Consider the following 23332-nt stretch of genomic DNA (forward strand, 5'->3'; position numbering starts at 1 on the left):
TTATTAAAAAGTTATATTAGGTCACTTTTTATAGAATTCTATAACTTACTATATCTAATTGTTTTAAGCCTAGGAAAGCCATCACCAAGACATCATGGAGATTATATCAAGGGGGGATGCAAGCTATTATCCTAGACCAATTTTCTGTCTACTATCTTTATTTGTATTTCTTTTTTTTTTTTTTTTTTTAAAGATTTTATTTATTTATTTGAGAGAGAGAGAATGAGAGAGAGCACATGAGAGGGGGGAGGGTCAGAGGGAGAAGCAGACTCCCTGCCGAGCAGGGAGCCCGATGCGGGACTCGATCCAGGGACTCCAGGATCATGACCTGAGCCGAAGGCAGTCGCTTAACCAACTGAGCCACCCAGGCACCCTATTTGTATTTCTGTCATATATCCTTTCAGCTATTTGCTAATTTAGATGAGGGAAAAATTAGAGGACAAAAAAGAGGTTGGAAAATAGGACTGGGTCTTCCAGTAGCAATACAAGATCCAATTAGATAAAAATCACTTGAAACTTTTCAGAAATTATGTTTTAAAAATAAGCCCAGATAGCATCTCCTCCTGGAATTCTTTCCTTTCACCCCCTATAATATAAAAGACCTTTGTAAAACTCAGCTTATTTTTATCACAAATACTCTATTTGATTTTAATTATTTGTTTCTGTTTCCTCAACTGGGCTATGTTTGGGTGTAGGTCTGTATCGTACATTACTGTATCCCCAGCTTCCAGCACAGCACTCCTATATAGTAACCAAACAAGGTTATATATAAAAGTAACTGGTTTTAAGGGCTTTTCTCTCTGCCATGACCTAATTGAGTATTCAGTAATACCTATATGGAATTCTTATTTAATCCTCTTATAGGCCTTAAGTAGGAGGTTTTATTATTGCCCCCATTTTTATGATGATGACCTGAAGCATAGAGAGTTAAAGTTAAGCATCTTACTTAAAGTCGTATAATGATTAAGTGGTAGAGCGAGGATTCAAAACAAGTAAGTCCTCTCACCCCTAACCACCATGCTGTACTGTTCCTCAGCATGAACAAATAGTGCTTCCTGAGTAATTTTGGCTTGAATCCTAAGATGCCTCAAAAACAGAATTTTGACCCTTAGCACCAAGCTGAAAGTATGGATGTGCTCTCAGATACAGCTGCGGCAATGTTGAGAAATCTCCCCTTTTTCCTTTGTTGGATAAGCTGATGTGGAATTAGAGGTCTGACAGTTGGGCATCCAGAGAGCCCGAAAGAAGAGACACAGTTATCAAATCAGCCTGATAATTAGCCCTGAATACTTAAACTTTTTTGTTCAGGTAGTTAATCCTACATCCTTTTAGCATGTATGCACAGTTTGCATGCTTTTCAACTCGCATCGCATCTCCGGCCGGCCTTTACTGTGCTGTGTTTTAGTGTAGAGCTCATTGTGCTCATCTTGACCTTTTCTTGAGTTTTCAGTTTAAGTGCAAACTATATCTGGTGAGAACTTGAAGTGGAAATCATTTGGAGTTATAGTACCTGCAATGCCTCTGAAATACATTAAAAAGAACAATAGCTGTGATAAAGTATTCACAGCTTCTAAAAAATGTATTCATTTATGTCCGCTGAGCATTGCTGAACAGTAGGTTTATTTAAAGTTAAATTACCTTTATATTCCCTTGCTTCTGTTCATTTCAGAGCAGTAGGATACTGTAGCCAGACTTCCCTTGAGCAACCAAAAAATGAGAAGCCTCTATAAAACCTAGGTATTTAACTGATTGCTTCAAACAATTGCTTTGAAAATGCAGTGGTGTTTTTGATGAAAGACCAACAAGTAAAATTTTCTGTCAAACCCATTCTTTAGAGGAATAACTTTTTCAGTTGTTCATCTAATTGAAGAATATGAATGTATTCAGAAAATCCTCAGATGAATTTTTGAGGCAGTCTGCACAAACGCATATTACAAAATTATAACAAATAGGGTTAAAAGGGAAGTTAGCACCACAATGCCAAAGCAGTTTTGTGTAGGTTCCTAATTAACTATTTCATTGCATTGTGTCCTTTGTGATTGCTCATGAGATGGCAGCAGACTTCATGACATGCAACATGGAGAGAATATAAGCTCTTTTGCACAGTTCTCTAGACGGCTTCTTCTTTAAATTGGGCTGCCAACTGGCATCTGGGAAGTCAGCTCTGCAATATTTTAAGACTGGAGAAATGGGTGATTAGAGCTCAGCATTTAAAGTACTTCATTTTTAGGGGCAGTTTTGCAGAATTTTCTTCTTATTCAATAGTGAATATAAGGAAAGTCACTCTTCCATTATTCGAAAAATAACTGAATCATCTATGACTTTTTTTTTTGCTAATCATTTAACTCTAATTTTAAATATTCCACTCCAGTGTGTTTAAATTCAATTGTGTGTTTAAATTCAATTGTGGTGAGGATGGCAATAATAATCCAATTGGAAACCTGGGTGAACCATTTTTAAAATGGACACGCAAACCTAATTATTTGATTAAATGGTATACATTTCTTTGGAATTCTATTTTTTTTAAAAGATTTATTTAGAGAGAGAGAGTGCACGCATGAGAGGGAGGCATAGAGGAAGAGAGAATCTCAAGCAGACTCTGCGTTGAGCTTGGAGCCCAATGCGGGGCTTGATGCGGCGCTGGATCTCACGACCCCTGAGATCATGACCCTCAGATCATGACCTGAGCCGAAACCAAGAGTTGGATGCTCAACCGACTGCACCACCCAGAAACTCCTGGAATTCTATTCTGTATAGAGAGAGTAGGAAGTCTTTTCTGGAGTATGTCTTAAAAATCGTCAAAACTTGCCTGTTCCAATAAAATCTTACCATCTAATATAAATAGCCCTAGAGAAAAACTTTGTTTCTTATCCTATGTATTTGAGAAGGTTTAATATCTAGGTCAGGAAATTTTATGACTCTGAAAGTAACTTTTCCCTATTTTATGTCCAAAAATGAAATGGCATTTTCTTAGATTCTCAGCAAAGGCAATTGAATATATATCTTCACTAGAATTCTGCTGTCCTGATGAAATTTGAGGGAGATTAACGAAAACTGTCAAATACAGTATAATCTTTAATCTGGGAGAGATGACAATGTATAAAAAGTGAATCATGTAAATGTAGAATATAAATAAAATTGCTAAAGAAAAGAATAACTTCCTGTCTGCCTCCAAAGGTTAGGGCTTTATTCCAAACTGTAAACACCTCTAGCTCACCTCTAGATATGAACAGTATTTATATTCAAGAATGGCTAATAAATTTTTGAGCATCCAACTTGACTGACTAAGGCTGTTTCAGCACTAGTTCTAAAATTATAGTCAATATTAATAGTATATGATTATAAGTCTCATATAAATATAAAGATTTATTTGAGATGAGGGTCATAGAAAAGTAAAACATAAAACTTTATTATTTGATATTTTTATGTTAGTATTTTAGATTATTTAACCTTTTCTTGGCTGCTACTTAAGCCAATGTTTACTGGGGTTATGAATTTTTCCTCTATCAATTCTATTGTAAATAAAGAATAGCTGGTCAGAGTGAATTTGTTTTGCCTTGGATCACCTTTGTGTGGAGCATGATCTAGGAGAGAGGAATTGAGTTGACTATATTACCCAGTTGAAAGGATGTGATCTCAGAATGGATCCCTCCATTTCTATCTTCCTTTCCTTCCTCTGGCCACTGTGGCTACCCAGTTAACAGTATGGATCATGAGACAAATGTATTACTAGGATGTTCTCTCTCATTCTCTGTCTATGGAGTAACCTTTGTAAGTCCTGTATATCTTATTCCTAAATAAATGAACAAGGCATGATAACTTACTGCAATTCTCTTTCACAGGTGGTTATTGGTCATAAGAGTAGGTCTTGCAGTGGATCTGGCTGTCTTTTGTGTGAACAAAACTTCAGTGATATTTGTTTACTTTTTAACAGAAAATTTTGAGAATGAATGGAAATTATGATATGCACAGTAATTTTTAATAGCATGGGATTAGGAGTTAATATGATGTGAAAAAATTTGCTGAATGGCTCTGAGCTTGTTACATAATTTTTTAAAGATTATTGTACCATCTATCCAGTAAGGATAACCATAGTATCTGACAGGATTGTTGTAGGGTGAAATAAGACAATATTATAAATTCCTTAGCATCATGCCTAGCATACTAAGGGCTTAATAAATTGTTATTTAAAAATTTATATCATGTAATAATTGAAACCAAACAAACTGAGAATAAAAATAGAATCTCAGACTTTATAGACAAGATGTAATTTCTTAAGCCATCACCATATGGCTATGTAATTATTCCCACAGAATGAAGTAACAAATATTTTTAAATCTTTAAATGTTGTTTTCCTCATAAGATTGACATTTAAGATCTTACAGAGTTTTCCAAGCCAAAAAAATCATCCTTTTAACTATGTTTTTGTTAAGATATACAATTTCAACTATAAATGCAGAATATTGCAGAAGGTATTCTTCCTTTTACCATGGTTTTTCCAAACATATTGTCTATTTCTTTTGAGGAGTTTATACTTTAGCAATGAAGTATATTTGTATTTAACTAGTAATCATGTACATATATATAAATATATACTTACACATATATGTATATGTCATATATAAAATGACTGTGTGAGGTTTTCTGTAAGGCCTTGATGTAAGAAGGAATTTTCAAAAGTAATTATGAAATTCATTGCTTTTCCTGATATAACATTTTTGTGCCAAAGTTGTAAAACATTTTGGCTGTCTGTAACTAGTCAGCAATGTATGATTTAATTTTGATTTTCATTTCTTTGTATTTTTAGGCAAAGCATTTCCTATTTAAACCAGATAAGCATTTTCTAATGTTCTAGGACTTTACTTAATTCACTGGGCATATGGTGACTTAATTCAACTATTCATCTCCTGCCCCATTTCCAGACCTGTCCTAATAGCAGTCACTGTTTTCCTCGTCTTCTAAACTGAGCATCCTGAGTCTGCATCTCTGCTTTCAAAAAACAAACAAACAAAAAAACAACTGTAATACAATATCCAAGCTGCTACGGAAAAGGATTAAAATGCTGTAAACAGAATAAGGACACGTCTTTTTGTATAGTCTTTGAAATTTAAACAGCCATTATTAGTTACAAGGATAATTTCCTTCTGCTTGCCTCCAAAGATTAGTACTATATTTCAAATATTTAGTAAAAGAGAAAGACTCTTACCTTGCTACTTTTGATTAGGAAAAGCAATTGTAGGCAGATGAAAGATCAGAAAAACCTCTATAAATATTCTTTCTTCAGAGGTAATGGAACTTGGGACTTGTGAACCAATTAAAAATGTTTTTCATTTTAAGTCTCTGCTTCTTGGGTATTGAGTATCAATTCAAAGCTGGATTGAAAATCAGAGATGTGCACAAATCTCATACTGGCTCAAGTAGGTCCAAAATATTCCAGCAACCCATTGAGGCATTGAGAGCCATGTTTTCATCTCAGTCTGAGATTCTTAAGCTGCCAAGAAACTAGAGGGGGTAGGATTTTTATCCCAAGATATCACTCGTAACACAGATGCCAGAGTCAGCCCCTGACATCCCTGGCTAGTCCTGTGGAACGCCAGTCGACAGCTGGCTGCTTGGGCTGCCAACAATCCACAATATTTTGAGCTTCTGCCTTCATTCAGGTTTCCAGGCTTTGCAGAGAGATGGGAAACAAATAGTCATTACATTTCCACTATTGTAAAGAAAGCCAGAAGATGCCATTTAAGAATGATTTGCAGCTTGGAGGAAGGAAGATAAACCTTCAGTGATATAATCATGGGCACCATTAGCCAGTGAGCAAATAAGTAAAAGGACTCCCCCTCTTGGAAGATACAGGCTCCTAGGAACAAGGCTGAGTCATTAGATATAATTTTTGTGTGAAAGAAAATATGCCTCCTTCTGCAGGTAGAGAGAATAGCTTGGCACGTCCCACTCACCTTTGTGACCGCTGTATGTGGTAAACCTGAGTCTCATAAGCCTTTAGGGCCCAGATGAATTTCTTTATAGGAAAGATTGAGACAACAATTATAGTACCTTTGGGCATTCTTAACTTATTTATCCAGATTTACTGTCATTATAATTACTCAGATATCTACCTTTAAATATCAGAAGGGAAAAGCCTGTGTTGTTTTCCTTTTAAGTGATGTAGATCTGAAATATCAGGGGCAAATAAGAAGTAGGATTCCAACATGATCTGATCTATTATCATACAGCTGGCTTTAGCTTAACAATGTAATGGGTTTATAAAGGATAATTGAAAACATTCCAAAATTAGACCCCAACACTTAAAAATATGTCAACACATCCCAATAGTTCATAAGACCAATGAGTGTGCTGGTTAGTTCTAGCTTTATCACCACCTACTGTGTTATTGGTACAAAATATGTGTTCCATGAACATTTATTGGCAGAAAGAAGGAAGTAAGGAAAGGAGGGAGAGAGAAAGGGAGGATGGAAGAGAAATGAAGAAAGACTTAAGAGCTTTTAAAAATGTGGTAACATCTAGAAACTAAAGCTAACCAGATTTTTTGAAATTTCTAACATAATTCTTTTACCTGCAGAAGACTTAAGGACAATTTTAATGTATAAGATAAATTACAATTTTTGATCCACTTGTTTCTGTGAAAATATTTTCCTGAGAGAAAAACAAAGGTACTAAAGACAAAGTAAAGTATCATCTGGGTATATTGAGTAAAGCTCATAATAATCCCAGGCCAGAGGGCTTATAACAAGAAAGATAAAATAGTTATTATAGAGATTAGGTGAAAATCAACATAACATTGTAGCCAAAAGCCATAGAATTGATGGCAGCAATACATATAGAGAGGGGAAAATACCTTTTTTAAATGTTGAAAGTTTATGAGTCAAAAATAATCTACAATTTAGTTTCCAAATAATCTATTTCATTCAAAGTTTTACTTTAAGTAAATTATGTTTATTGATTACCTATTAACATGTCAAGAACCCTGCTTTAAAAAATTGTGATCTCAACTACAAATATATCAGGAGAATTGACTAGAACTTAGAGGCATTAGAGTGAGAATATAAATCGGCCTCTTAGACACAGAGGGAGCAAGAATTCAGGCTGCCGCTGGTGTTGTGGGATGTCCTGGGATATGATTTAATGCATGAAGAAAATGTACTTTGAAGAGACAATGAAAAACTAGTCTCAAGAGGATTTTATCTATAATTGCATTTTATGTGCTAGAATTACGAGACAAAGGCAAGGGCATTGCCTGAGTGTTGAATGAGCTAAGGGCAAAATCTGCCTTTCACCAGAGTGGCCTTAGGAAACCAGATCTTGCCAAAACTGCAGTATAGGATGCTGCAGATGTAATAGGGTTTATCAATGATGCAGTTTTGAGTGTTCAACACATTTTCAGTATGAAAATTAAACTGGAACAATGGGAGGTACCATGAGGAAATGACAGAGATTACAATTGTTATATTTGAATTAGGAAATTTCTTTACATTGATAAGCTGGGCAGATAAAAAGGTAATAGCAGGAGTGTGAAAGAGTGTGTGTGTGGAAAATTGTTGTGTAGTAAGACTGGTTGGTGACAAATTTCAACCAAACTGTGAAAAGCCAGTAAAAAACTGTTTTCCATGGCGGGGGTGAGGGGATTGTCTTTTAATGCCAAACTCTTGAGAATAACCAAATTCTTGACTTTCAAGATGCTCGGACTCAAAGTTTCCCATATGCTATTATATTAATTTCCTTCCTTTGTGACTGAGACCCTAATACGTTAATATTATTAATTAATTACATATATAATATTAATTAATATTCAACAACACTATAAAATACATCACAGAGTCCTTAAGGACAAAATGGACTCATACCAGACATCTACCTTTTATTCAAAAGTCCCTTCAAATAGAAATTAGTGGGTATATCCTTCAGTGGGACATGATTTGCTTTACTTCCTGCTAGAGCTGTCCATGTATGTGAGCTTATTAGCCTGTGTTGTGCAGGTGTGTGTATGTCTATGTGGAAAAGGATGAGATGTTATTTTTTTTAATCTGTTAAAACTTCTGAATCCATTTATGATTTCTCTTAAATTTCATGTCAGGAATACACATTAAAATGTAAATAATTACTTCATTTTTTAACTGATGTTTCTCCTCTGTGACAGGGATGGCCTCTGGCCACCACAACACAGAAGGCATTAGAGGTCATAGCGATAGTGAAATACCACATACTTCAGATTTATGCCATTTGTATTTTTGAGTGAACACTGCATGCTGGCACAGTATTAGATTCTGTGAGGACATCAAAGAAATGGAAGAGATTACTCTTGTCCCCAAGGCAAGAGCAGTTTTACTGCACTTTTCTCAAATGAAAATGTAACGTAGCTCCTGAATTGGTCAACTTTCTTAGGAGTAGCATGTTTTCCTTTCTAAAGATCTCATAAAACATTTTAGTTCATACCGTCCCACTGGATGGAAAGATTCAATGGAAGCTTCACATAGATTTAGTGGAATGGGTGGGGGGAAGTTGGGGGAAATACCAGAATGTCAGCACTTCATTGAGAACAGAAAAGTGATGCCAGATAAGATGTTGAAAGCCTGTAAAACTGGCTTATGACAAAGGCAAGAACACATTTATTTGTGATTTCTCTTCAACAGTTCTGTGACAAATTTCTGTTGCATTTGTACAGATTTTATTGGCTGCCTTAGACCATTGATTTGAGAATTCATAGTCATCCTTTTTTTCTTCTTTTAAATTTTTTCAACTGTCTAAGGCAGAGGGTAAAGGTTGGAATGGGGGTTTACACTTTTTTCATACTCTGTGTGCTGTTAAATGCAGATTTTTACAGTAACCACTGATATATATCAAGATAATGATTCTGGGTCTCAGATAATGGGAAAGAATAGATAAACTACCTTAGCACAGAATGAGGTATAAAATCCATTCCTAGATGGAGAATATCTTGTGGATATACATATTAACAAGACATTATGAATACATTAAAACAATGGAAGGAGTTTAAGTAGGGGCATGTAATAGGCATTTATTCCCTAAATTATCCTTAATATTCAACAAAGAAAGTAAAGGAAGATAAGTCTGGAAGTACAAATGGGTAATTACAAAATTATGAGGGAATTTACTAACTTATAGTAAAATTAGTATTAGTAGAAGGGGCCAGAAGCAAGGAAGAGAAATAGCAATCAAGTAGGTATAGACTCTCCAGAGAGGAAACCATGTAGTCTGTAAGGGAGTGTGTAAGTATAGTGTAAATATAGATTATTTGCACTTAGGACATTTTCTGATTTTCCAAAATTCAGCTTTGGACCTGAGTATAACCTGAGATTTTTTTTTTTTATTTCTTCTGTCACTCACATTTTCATTTTTAAAAGCTATAGTGATTGAGGGACACCTGGGTGGCTCAGTTGTTAAGCGTCTGCCTTCAGCTCAGGTCATGATCCCAGGGTCCTGGGATCGAGCCCTGCTTCGAGCTCCCTGCTCAGGGGGAAGCCTGCTTCTCCCTCTCCCACTCCCCGTGCTTGTGTTCCCTCTCTCCCTATATCTCTCTCTGTCAAATAAATAAATAAAATCTTTAAAAGCTATAGTGATTGAAGTACAAATTGATAAAATGTTTTTTTTCTAAAGTTACACAACCAGAAGCTGAAACCACAAGCTTCTGTATCTCCAATAATTTTGCTCTAAATAGTTGGGAAAATGAACTCTTTATTTGGATTAAGAATGGGGATGTTTCTGGGAATAAAGAGCTACTTGTTACTGTCTCCTGACCAGAATCAAACCAAGTGGACTGAGAAATGATTGTGTCCATAAGAATGCCTAAAAAAAAAGCCAGTGTGAGATAGTAGGAGATTTTCACTGTGTATAACTAATAGAAAACTCTATAAAATAAGATTGTTGTTATGATAATGGATCTGGTACATTGGGCTGTTTCTTAACTCAGTAACTGCCTTAAATGACCAAGTTGTTGGAGCTGAAGTTAATGGTGAGCTCTCTGATGTCTTATTCCTGAAATAAAATAAGATGTCTGCTTCTTTTGATATAAAATGCTTTAAGCTCATATGTATTAATTAGATTTTGTAATATTTTATTATTTCCTGCTCAGAAATTTTATTCAGGAAAATGTATTATTATAAGCTTAAGATATTCATTTATTGGGTGATTTAGCTGAAGACAATTTACAGTTACAGTATTTAAAATAGAAATGATTCCCAGCCTACTTGCACACTTCATTAGACTGGAGAAAAAGAGAAAACTATAAATTATACATATTTCACAGACACATTTAAAAGAATTTAATGCCAGAAGTCCTTTATAATATTAGAAATCATGGTCCAAGAAAGGGCTGTTAGAATGGATTTTTAAAAGTCTTAAGACCTAGAACACACACACACTGTCACAGTTCATGGTGCAGTGAGCTGATAAATGCTTTGAGGGTCACAAGTGTACATAAATTTAGGAATTGTTGCCTCTCCCCAATTTATAGTGTGAAGAGGTAAGAGAGCCTTCTTTAGGGTTAACTCTGAACAAATGACAAGGTCTGAAGCATCATAACTCTGTGATGATTAGAATCACAAAGCTGGATTTATCTTCTCTATTACCTGAGTTTCTTCTCATCAATACTACTCCTTTGCCCTGGCCCTGCTCCCAACCCATGTGATGACTTGATGCAAATCTTTAATTGGGCATCATATTGAATTATTTCATTGCATAATAGTCCATTATCATCCGGAGAATTTTCATGAGCATAAAGTTGATAAAAAAAGTTCTGATTCCTGTTTCTAAAACCATTCTATTTACAGGTGGATTTATTATGAAATTAATAAAAAGCTTAAGCTTCAGATCCCTTTACTTCCCCTGGTAGAGGTCCTAGTAACAAATTAATGTGGTTGAATAATTTTATAAGTTTTCAAAAAAAATTGTTTTAACTGCAGTTAGTTAAGACCCACCATCTTGTATCACACATCCTGTTCATTACACTTTTCCTTTAGTCAGGTGGTATTACGTAATGGTATGTTTGGGTTGCAGCTAAAGGGGAAGATGAATTTAGTGGGATGTATTTATGTTTTATAGTCATTTTGTTTATAGTTATTGCTTGCTATCCTGGTGTAGGAATGGTGTCTACAATTGTTCCCACACTCACTGTGCTGATTTACCTGACTTTGTGAGCCTAAGGTGTAGGACCAGAAGTCTCATCGCTATATGAACATGGCCCTGGGCAATGGAAATATATGTATAGTGGCAGTGAAACTATTTTAGCCATCTGGCAGCAGAATTAATATATGGAACCATTTCCAATTATTGGCACATTTGCTAATGAGTGTTGTTGAGTCAAAGAATATTTAAGATTAGTCATTTCACAATAAAGCATGAAATGCTATGAAATTGTATAGTTTATATATGAAAGAAACGAGAGAAGATTTTCAAATTTGACAACAATCATAAATATGTAAATATTATCATTAATAAGCTATGAAGCTGAAACATTTCTGAATTATCGGTATTAAAATTAAATTAAATATTAAATATTACAAAAATTCTCTTTTTTAAATTTATTTTTTGAATCCAAGTATAATTAACATACAGTGTTATATTAGTTTAATGTATACAATATAATGATTCAACAGTTCTATATACTAAGGTTAAATATCATTTGGAATTTATCCTGGGGTATGATATGAGAAGTAGATCCAGTTTTTTTTCTTTTTAGTTAGTCTCAAGCCATTTATTTAAAAAAATCTTTAAGGCCACCTTATCACATGTGAAATTCTGATATGCAATTGGGTTTACTTCTGGGATTTTCTATTCTGTTCAATGGTTCTTCCTTTATATTTAAGCACCAGGACCACACTATTTTAATTATAGAGGCTTTATATTCTGTTTAATGTTTGATAAAGCTACTGTCATCATTTTTTTTTCTTTTTCAAGCGTTTTCAGGCTATCCGAGCTTTTTTCTTTTAAATAAACTATGAATCACATTAAATTTTTACTTTAACTTAGGATATATTAGTATCTTTCTTAGTTTCCAAGGCTTGTTGTAACAAAGTTCCATAAACTGGATGACTTATTTATTATATCATAGTTCTGGAAGCTAGAAATCCAAAAATCAAGGTGTAGGTCGGTCTATACTTCCTTCTTAAAGTCTCTAATGGAAGATCCTTCCTTGCCTCGTCCTAGTTTCTGGTGTTTGCCAGAAACTTTGCAATCCTTGGTGTTCTTTGGCTTTGTTGGACTCATCACTTCAATCTCTGCCTGTCATCACATGTCTGTCTTCTTCCTGTATGTCCCTGTCTTCTCAGGACACCAGTCATACTGGATTAGGACCCACCCTAAAGACTTATCTCCAACAACTCCATTTTCAAATAAGGCCACATTCATTCACAGGTTCCAGGTGTTAGGACTTTAACATATCTTTTGGGGGGACCCACTTAAGCCCATAATAGTGGGCTTTATGATGTTTATGATGTTGTCTTACTATCTTTATGATGTTATCTTACTATCTCAGAAAATGGAGTGCCAATTTATTCACCTATTTCAGTATGGTAAATGGAGTCTCCTATGATATCTTCTGACTTTTTTTTTAAAGATTTTACTTATTTGTCAGAGAGAGAGAGAGAGACTGCACAAACAGGGGGATTGGCAGGCAGAGGGAGAAGCAGGCTCTTTGCTGAGCAAGGAGCGCAGTGCGGGACTCGATCCCAGGACCCTGGGATCATGACCTGAGCCGAAGGCAACCGCTTAACCGACTGAGCCACCCAGGCATCCCAGACATTTTTATATGTATGAAGTTTTTTGAGTTCTGCATGTTTATTTATAGCTTGCCATTTGTTAAATACTCCAACTATTTGTAGTAACATGAAAATATACAATTGTAAGGTTGAAGTATCTTACTGTTGCAAAATATTATTATTTTGCTTTCTGCATTGCAATTGTAAAGTCTCTCATCCTTTCTTTCCTCTGATTGTACTTGTGGATACCTTCAACAAATGTTTAACATTAGTGGAGATATTGGGCAGCCTTTCTTTTTTCCTGACTTCAGACTTTCTCATTAAGATGCTAGATGTTGAGGGGCGCCTGGGTGGCTCAGTCGGTTGAGCGAGTACCTTCGGCTCAGGTCATGATCCCAGAGTTCTGGGATCGAGCCCTGAGTCAGGCTCCCTGCTCAGCAGGGGAGTCTGCTTCTCCCCCTCCCCTTGCTCATGCTCTCTCTCTCACCCACTCTCTCTTTTTCAAATAAATAAATAAAATCTTAAAAAAAAAAGATGCTAGATGTTGAGATAAGGTATGTGTGTGTATGTGTATATGTATATTTGTATTATTACAAATATTCTTAAGGTGAGCATTTCTATACTTTTCATTGTCAGGGTTTGAGAACTATTACATTCATTTCAAAAAGGAAATTTGAATATTTTTTTCTTTTTCTATGCTCTAGAACAATTAGCATCTTACATAAAAGCATTTTTAACAGTAAGTTACTATAAAGCCATATGGACCTGATACTTTTACCTGGGGGAGCTCTTTAACTACTTTCTATATTTTCTGTTGTCATTGTTCAGTTAAAACTTGACCAGAGTCAATTTTGGAAGGTATTTGTATATAAAAATATCAATTTCTTCTGTTATCAACTTTGTTTGAATGGAATTGTATGAAATACAAAAATGTATTCCATCTTAAAAATATTAAGTCTTCCAATCCATCTGAACATAGGATGGTTTTCACTTTAACAATATTAAATCTTCCAATCCATCTAAACACAGGGTGGTTTTTAATTTACTTAGGTCTTATTTAATTACATTCAACAATATTTTGTAAGTGTTGGTATATACATCTTATACATCTTTAATTAAATGTAATTTTAAGTATTGAATTATTTTGCTGCTCATATGAATGGAATTGTTTTCTTAATTGCATTTCTTATTCATTGTTAGAGGATAGAAATAGATTGATTTTTGTATATGGATCTCCTATCCTGCAACTTTGCTAAGTTCATTAATTCTGGGATTATTTTTATTTATTCTTCAAGATTTTCTATGAACAACATCACGTCATCTGTGAATACAGATAGTTTTGCTTCTTCTTTTCCAATTTGAATGCCTTTTATTTCTCTTTTGCCTAGTTGCTGTGACTAGAATCTCCAGGTAAGAGTGGACATCTTGCCTTCTTCCTAAGCATAAAAAGAAAGAATTCATCCTCACCGTTAAATATAATATTAGCTGTGGGTTTTTCATAGATAACAGAGTGAGGAATTTTTTTCTACTGTCATATTTTTTGAGTGTTTTTATAATGAAAAGGTGTTGGATTTTGTCAAATGCTTTTTCTGCTATATTGTCCTTTATTCTGTTAATTTGGTGGTTATATTGATTGATATTCATGTATTAAATCAATCTTACACTCCAAGCAAAAAATTCCACTTAGTCATGGTAAATAATCCTTTTTATATGTTGCTGGATTCAGTTTGCTATTATTTTGTTGAGCCTTTTGCATTTATATTCATAAGGAATATTGGTCTGTAGTTTTCCTGTGAAGATTTTGTCTAGTTTTGGTGTCATAACACTAACTACAAAATAAGTTAGGAAATGTTACCTTTTCTATTTTTTGGAAGACTTTAGGTAGCACTGGTTTAAATTTTTGATAGAATTCACCAGTGAAGCCATCTGGGTGTTGGATTTTATTGTGGGAAGTTTCTGTGCTAATGTTCTTTTGCTGCAATAAACACAAACTTAGTGGTTTAAAAAACACAAATTTATTATCTTACAGTTCTGTATATTAGAAATCCAGCACAGGTTTTGCAGAGCTAACATCAAGATATTGGCAGTGCTTCTTTTTTCTTCCCCCCTAGAGTTTCTGGAAGTCCAGAATGCATTTCTTGCCTTTTCCAGCTCCTAGAGGGCAGCTGCATTCCTTGGCTGCTGGCTCTCTTCATCCATCTTCAAAACTAGCAAAGTTGGACCTCTCTGATCATTCTTCCATAGTCACATCTTGGCTTGACTCCAGCCAGAAATGGTTCTCTGCATTTAAAGACCTACATAACTAGATTAGAACACTGACTGGGGAAATAATCTCCCTGTCTCAAGTTCCTTAATTTAATCATACATGCAAAGTCTCTTTTTTCCATGTAAGGCAACATATTTACAGGTTGCAGGGTTTAAGACACGGACATAATTCTGCCTACCAGATTTAAAACTTACTTATTCAATTTCTTTAAATGTTATAGGTCTGTTTAGATTTTCTATTTCTTTCTGAATCTGTTTGGGTAATTTTTGTCTTTCTAGAAGTTTGTACATTTGATCTAGATTATCTAATTTGTTGGCATACATTTCTTCACATATTTTTCTCATTATTGTTTTTATATTTTTAAGGTTGGTGATGATGCCCCCTTTCTTTTTTTTATTATGTTAATCACCATACATTACATCATTAGTTTTTGATGTAGTGTTCCATGATTCATTGTTTGTGTATAACACCCAGTGCTCCATGCAGTACGTGCCCTCTTTAATACCCATCACCAGGCTAACCCATCCCCCCACCCCCCTCCCCTCTAGAACCCTCAGTTTGTTTCTCAGAGTTCATAGTCTCTCATGGTTCGTCTCCCCCTCCAATTTTCCCCCCTTCATTCTTCCCTTCCTGCTATCGTCTTCTTCTTCTTTTTTTTTTAACATATAATGTATTATTTTTTTCAGAGGTACAGGTCTGTGATTCAACAGTCTTACACAATTCACAGCGCTCACCATAGCACACCCTCCCCAATGTCTACCACCCAACCACCCCATCCCTCCCACCCCCCACCACTCCAGCAACCCTCAGTTTGTTTCCTGAGATTAAGAATTCCTCATATCAGTGAGGTCATATGATACATGTCTTTCTCTGATTGACTTATTTCACTCAGCATAATACCCTCCGGTTCCATCCATGTCATTGCAAATGGCAAGATCTCATTCCTTTTGATGGCTGCATAATATTCCATTGTATATATATACCACATCTTCTTTATCCATTCATCTGTCCATGGACATCTTCCTCTTTCCATAGTTTGGCTATTGTGGACATTGCTGCTATAAACATCGGGGTGCACGTACCCCTTTGGATCCCTACATTTGTATCTTTGGAGTAAATACCCAGTAGTGCAATTGCTGGGTCGTATGGTAGCTCTATTTTCAACTTTTTGAAGAACCTCCATACTGTTTTCCAGAGTGGCTGCCCCAGCCTGCATTCCCACCAACTGTGTAGGAGGGTTCCCCTTTCTCCGCATCCCCACCAACATCTGTCATTTCCTGACTTGTTAATTTTAGCCATTCTGACTGGTGTGAGGTGGTATCTCATGGAGGTTTTGATTTGGATTTCCCTGATGCCGAGCGATGTTGAGCACTTTTTCATGTGTCTGTTAGCCATTTGGATGTCTTCTTTGGAAAAATGTCTGTGCATGTCTTCTGTTCATTTCTTGATTGGATCATTTGTTCTTTGGGTGTTGAGTTTGATAAGTACTTTATAGATTTTGGATACTAGCCCTTTATCTGATATGTCATTTGCACATACCTTCTCCCATTCTGTCAGTTGTCTTTTGGTTTTGTTGACTGTTTCCTATGCTGTGCAAAAGCTTTTTATCTTGATGAGGTCCCAATAGTTCATTTTTGCCCTTGCTTCCCTTGCCTTTGGCGATGTTTCTAGGAAGAAGTTGCTGTGATGCCCCTCTTTCATTCCTGATTTAATAAATTGAGTCTCTTTCCTGCCTCCTCCTTTCTCTCTCTCTCTTAAAAATTTTCTTGGTCAGTCAAGCTGAAACCTGATTAATTTTGGTGATCTTTTTAAAAAACCCTTTTGTCTTCATTCAATTTCTCTACTGTTTTTCTACCTACATTCTGATCTTTATTATTTCTTTCATTTTGCTTGATATGAATGTAGTCTCTTTTTCTTTTTTTAGTTCTTAAGGTAGAAGTTTAGGTTAATGATTTGAGATATTTCATTTTTTTTTTTAAGGTAGAGATTTACAGCTATAATTCCCCTTTAGGAAATACTTCAGCTGAATACCATGTTTTTGTTGTTGTTGTTTTTATGATGAAAAAATTTATATTTAGATTTAGCCAGCTAGACTCAGTTTAGATGATCTCAATTTTATTGGCAACAACCAAAGCATCATAGTCAGAAGCCAGTCGAACCTATGCCTTCTTCCCTCCATCGGGCCTGATCAGGGTGTTGACCTTGGCCACGTGAGTGTTATAGAGCTTCTTCACAGCCTCTTTGATCTGGTGCCTGTTGGCCTTGACATCCACAATGAACACAACTGTGTCATTGTCTTCCACTTTCTTCATGGCTGACTCGATATGCAGTGGGAACTTGATGATGGCATAGTGGTCAAGCTTGTTTCTCCTGGAGGCGCTCTTTCGAAGATATTTGGGTTGCCTTCAGAGAGGCAGTGTCTTGGGCCATGGGAAGGTAGGTGACATGCAGATTTTGTGTGTGTATGTGTGTGTGTGTGTGTGTGTGTGTGTGTGTGTGTGTGACTGTGGATGCCTTTCAGCACCGCTTTCTTGGCTTTCAAAGGCTTTGTTTTGGCTTTGGCTTTGGGAGGGGCAGGGGCTTCCTTCTTTGCCTTTGGTGCCACCTTTTTGAAAAGGATTTTGAATACCATAAGTTTTAAGTGTTGTTTTTGTTTTTATTCATAGTAAAGTATTATCTAATTGCCTTTGTGATTTCTTCTTTGATCTATTGGTTATCTATGTGTGTTAATTTCCAAATATTTGTGAATTCAACAACTTCCTTCTGTTATTAATTTATAATTAAACTGTTGTCAGAAAAGATACTTTAAGGGTGGCTGGGTGGCCCAGTCGGTTAAGCATCTGCCTTTGGTTTAGGTCATGAGCCCCCTGTCAAGCTCTCTGATCAGTGGGGAGTCTGCTTCTCCCTCTGCCCCTCCCTCCACTCATGTTCTCTCTATCTCATTCTCTCAAATAAATAAATAAAATCTTAAGGAAAAAAAAAGATACTTTATATGATTTCAGTCCTTTGAAATTTCTTGGGTCTTATTTTATGAACTAACATATGGTCTATCCTAGAGAATGTTCCATGTACACTTGAAAAGAATGTCTAGTCTGCTGCTCTTGAGTAGATGTGCTTTAATTCTAGTTGGTTTCTGATGTTGTTCAAGTTTTCTATTTTCTTATTGTCAAATGTTAATCTTATGGAAGATCCCTTTGTTGTGACAAGTCACATGCCACAAAGAACACTGTTTTTGCTGAGAGTCAGCCATTTTTCTTGAATCAGTGGCCCTGGAATTATTGCAATCTTTTGTTTAATTTCTAGAGTTGTGAAAGTGTTGCTTTTCATAATTTTTCCAGTGTTCTTCCTGCTTAATGGAGAAGAGAGAGAGATAATATATAAGTTCTTCTTTGGGACATTGTATGTTTCTTTCCTACCATAACCAATATTCAGTCTTGACCTGTCCCTTGTCCCTTACTATCTTCATAACTTCAGCAAATTCTCAAGTTCTGTATTTCAGAATCTCTATTTGTAAAAGGGGTACTATAATGCCCACTTCATAGAGCTCTTATGAGGGCAACATGTCAAACAATTAGTAGAATGTACCTGAATGTAGTACATGCCAAGGAAATGATAGCTTTTAGATGTCACTACTTAAAGGAAACCCTTTCTTTCCCTTTCCCAACAGAGGATAGTACAGAAGTTTCTTTGTGTCCAGATTTCCAGACTACTCAGACTGTTTAGTGATGTTGATTTTGGTATACAACAATGAGGGTACATGTGGTGGTCTTTCTCACACTTGTGAATTCTTTTGCTGAGTCACTGGTCATGTTCAATTAGGTATTTACCTGCCCTACTCACTTTGAAAGCTGCAGATCACATGGTTCTGAGAACTTATAGGTTTTACCAAATAGAAAATAACATTGATTTTTGTTTGGGATTGAGTTTTTTTAAAAACTGCATTTCTCAGGGCGCCTGGGTGGCTCAGTCATTAAGTGTCTGCCTTCGGCTCCAGTCATGATCCCAGGGTCCTGGGATGGAGCCCCACATCGGGCTCCCTGCTCCACGGAAAGCCTGCTTCTCTCTCTCCCACTCCCCCTTCTTGTGTTCCCTCTCTGGCTGTGTCTCTCTCTGTCAAATAAATAAATAAAATCTTTAAAAAAAAAAGTGCGTTTCTCTTTCTATGGTTTCTTTTATTCATCAGAACATACTGGCAATTGGATATGATCTGCTATTGTGCATTCCTAAGTTACCTTATATGTCTGGTAAATTAGCCTTGGTCTTTTATACTTAAAGTCTACTAAGAGTCTTGTGACACATACAAAACTTGATCATTTGTCATTTTCAGTGACAATTCCTCCTTCCTATTTTCCTCCTCTCTTAAGTATAATGTTTACAATAGGGAAATCCCCGTCTTTCATTGTAGAAGTCAGAGGAACTCCATCAACTTCCTTGTAGGAAGAATATATGCACTTGATATGGACTTGCTTTTCAGAACATTTATGTCTGGAACTGAATTTGTAGCAGCTGAGGCAAAATCAAAGTGCTGGTTAAAATCTGTGCATTTGTGGACTCAGCAGCAGTTTGCCAAATGATGGTGGAAGCATTGTTCTGGATAATTATTGCTTTTGGCCTTCTAGAACTGCTTCAGTTTCTGCTCATTTTCCAAAATGTTTCCTTTTATAGTTGGTCTATCGTTGGTCCCCATTTCATAGAACTAAGAATCCCATTAGATGAAAAGGTATGCATAATCTGGCCCACCCTTCTTGGTAGCTTCATTATTTTGCCTTCCACTCTAGCTTAAATACTCTGTGCCTCAACCACACTGAATTTCATGTTATTTTTATAAGTAGCAAGTTCAGTTTTCAATAACACCTGTATTAGTTTTATGTTATTGACATAACAAATTACCACAAACTTAATGGTTTAACCAACTTTTTTTTTAATTACAGTTCTGTTGGTCAGAGGTCTGATCCAGCTATCACTGCACTAAAATAAAGATGTTAACAGCATTCTCCTCCTTTCTTGAGGCTCTGAGGAATGAACCATTTCCTTGCTCATTTGAATTGCTGGGAGGATTCAATCCCTTGTGGTTGTAGGACTGAGGTCCCTGTTGTTGGGCTGGCTATAAACTAAAGGTCATTCTCAACTTCTACAAGGCCACAGATTTCTTTGGCTAATGGTTCCCTTTACCCATTTTCAAAGCCAGTAATGGCAGGTCAAGTTCTTGTCATGTGTCCCCATTCTGAGCCATCTTCCATCATTGTGTTTCTCTTTGACCACAGCCAGGAAAGGTTCTTCACTATTAGGACTATGCAATTATATATACATATAATACAGGATAATCTCCCCACATCAAAGTCTATATTCTTAAGCACATCTGTAAAGTCCCTTTTGCCATATAAGTTAACATATTCACAAGCTCCAGACATTAGGCAATGGACATCTTGAGGGACCATTATTCTACGTACTACAGTCCACTCTTTGGCTTCAAATGATTCACATTCTTCCCACATAAAAAATACAAACAATTCATCCCACATCCCAAATCCTCCAAAAGTCTTGATGCATTACAGCATCAACTCTAAGTCCAAAGTCTTACCTAAATCTTATCAGCTGAAAAATCTCAAATATCATTATCTATATCATCCAGATTAGGTATACATGAGGCTTTGATAATCTGTCTTTGGCATATTTTCTCCCCATCTATGGGCATGTGAAACTAAAGAGCAAATGATCTGCTTCCATAATATGTGATGGGACAGATGTAAGATAATACTTATAGACATCCTGGTTGAAAAATGGATAAAATGGAAGGAGAAAGGAGTCACCAGTCCCAAGAAATTTTGAAACTCAACCTGGAAAACTGTATTAGATTTCAAGACCTGGGGATAATCCTTTATAGCTTGTGGCTCTACCCTCTAGGCTCTAGGCTCTCCGCTCTGAGTCATTCTTCTTTTTCTCATAAAAGGCAGCAAGTGTTTACAGCTGATGGTTTTATCAGCTTGTTTCCTGCCAGTAGTATTTGGAAGGGAGGGTGTGGTGGTGCACAGCTATGGCCTTCTTTTATTTGGGATGTTCCTTTTGGTCCAAGCTGGTGGTGTCTCTGCTTGTATAAAGTACTTAAGAACCTTGAGAGTCTCCTGTATATGTCACTGTGATTTATGTCATTAGCAGGAGGATTGTCCATAGCTCTTTCCTAGATTATCCCTTTCTTATTTTTGACTTTCGCTGAGATAGCTGAGGGAAAATGCCCTTAAGCTTCCTAGATCCTTTCCTGGTTTAAATGAGATCTGTGATCCACACTTTTAGTCTGTTCAAAGAGCTTTTCATGTAACTGAATACTTTGAGCCCTTGATCTTTCTGAGGCAAAAGTTTGTAGAGCTACATTCCTGGGTGTGTTTTGTTTTGTTTTGTTTGTCTAGAGCATGCTTCCTAACTGTGAATCTCTTAATTTTAGCATTTTTTGGGATCTGGATAGTCTGAAAATTTCTCAAATCCTGAAGTTCTGGTTCCTATTCATTTAACATTTTTTTCCTCTTAAATTCTCATATTTTTACTATAAGCCTCAAGAAGATCATCTAACACTTGTTTAGAAATCTCCTCAGCTCAATATCCAGGTTCAAAACTCACAAATTTTCTTTTCCACATAACTGCAGGGCAGAGTTCCACTAAGCTTTCTGCCACTATATAACAAAGGATCACCTTTCTCTAGTTTCTAGAAACATGTTTCTCATTTCCTCCTGAGCCCTCACTGGAAGTACCTTCTGTGTCCATATTTCTAACAGTTTATTCATGATGGTTCATATATCCTCTGAGCAATTTAGTTTTCATGTACCATGCTCCTTACTTCATTCTGAGTTTTCAACAACAGAGTCATCAGTATCCATATTTCTTACAATAGTCTGTTCAAATCACTCTAGACGTTTTCTGTCATAATCCTCATGATAGATGAATGAGAACAGAAATATTAATAAATTACAAATTTTAAAAACTGACAAATACCTTAAACTTCTAAAAATCCAGAAAATTAACATGCTATTTTTGTTAATAAACTGCCTAAAAAACCCCTGTAATACTTTTCTCCCCCACAACTTGGTAACCTACCCTGCAATTATCCCATCATATTCCAATAATTTTATGATATCAATTATATTGGAGAGAAGAAAAAGATAATTTGGTTATTCCTCTAACATCAATGATTGTTTTTTGTTCTTATTTTGATATGTTAGAAATGTTTATGTCTCACAACTTGTAATTGGAAATGTCATGTAGAGTTTTAGAATTATTATAAGTTGGCAAAAGCTTTTTCGAGTGTTTTCTTATCTGAATTGTAAGATTTCAGGGCACTAGAGTTTTCCCTTGTATTTTCCAATCTCAAATACTATTTGAATTGTTCATGGTCATTAATCAGCTTGTCAGTGATTCATTATAGCTATATATTATGGGGATTTTTTTGGGTTAGTGTCACTATTTTGTGTCAACTGATAAATAAATATATTTCCCATATGTCAATATGACTTCACGTCTCTTCATGAATTGGATTATAAAAAAAATACCAGAGTCTATTCAATATAACAACCATTGATTTAGTGATGAATATATTTATACAGGAGGTTTATCATTGGAGTATATATTTTTTAGGCCATTTCAGTTTTGAGGTGGCATTTTTGTAAATAATTTCAAGGAAATGCAGTTTTCATAAGAACAAGATGCAACAGATATACTAAGATATGACCTCATATACTGTAATGCATCAAATATGTGACCTCATACATAGAATACTCCCTCTTTGTAGTACTTCTACAGATACAGAAATTCTGATAAATTTTATTTTGTATGATTCTCACAAAATATTTATTGTGATCATAATTGTATAAACTGCATTATTGAGTGTAGGTAGAAGAAAACTTCTGTTTTGACTAGCTGACAATAAATGTAGAATCTTGCACCAACAGTCTTATATGTATGATTAGTAGAAGAATTTTCCACAACTAAATTCTGGTTCAGTACATTTCAATCCTTTTTATCCTCTCTTATCCATAGATTTATTCCTAGATGCTATAGAATATGTTCATTTGCACTCCCCAGTTCTCACCTTTATGTCACGATGCCAGGTGAATCATCACATCAGTAGTTGGCATATAGGAGAGTGGCTAGCGATAACTTAACTATACATATATATAAATATATATATACATATATATGCCACTAGACTCAACCTAATCATATTCTCAATTTAAATGATCTTAAGTTGGATCCCAAAAGTACCCAGAGGCGTTCCAGTGCCATCAAGTAGGAGGAGAATTATGATGGAGGGGAAGACAAGGTAAAGAGAAATAGTAGTCAGCTGATCTTA

General features: G+C 35.6%; 2 protein-coding genes across 3 annotated transcripts in view; one reads left to right on the top strand and one right to left on the bottom strand.

Moving 5' to 3' along the window:
• The window catches only part of LOC116632924 (60S ribosomal protein L37a-like), a 55810-nt gene extending 46432 nt beyond the window's left edge, over positions 1–9378 (bottom strand). Inside the window, exon 1 of one of the 2 annotated variants that reach the window (XM_032405001.1) lies at positions 5207–9378. The gene's annotated coding sequence lies outside the window, so the exon portion shown is untranslated. The remainder of the gene's footprint in view (positions 1–5206) is intronic. The other variant, XM_032405002.1, reaches the window with a different exon arrangement.
• LOC116632639 overlaps positions 1–23332 on the top strand; it is a 1010297-nt gene that overhangs the window by 464288 nt on the left and 522677 nt on the right. The gene's annotated exons all lie outside the window — the stretch shown is intronic.

This window comes from Phoca vitulina, unplaced genomic scaffold, assembly GCF_004348235.1.
Source record: "Phoca vitulina isolate PV1807 unplaced genomic scaffold, GSC_HSeal_1.0 scaffold7, whole genome shotgun sequence".
Taxonomy (NCBI): domain Eukaryota; kingdom Metazoa; phylum Chordata; class Mammalia; order Carnivora; family Phocidae; genus Phoca; species Phoca vitulina.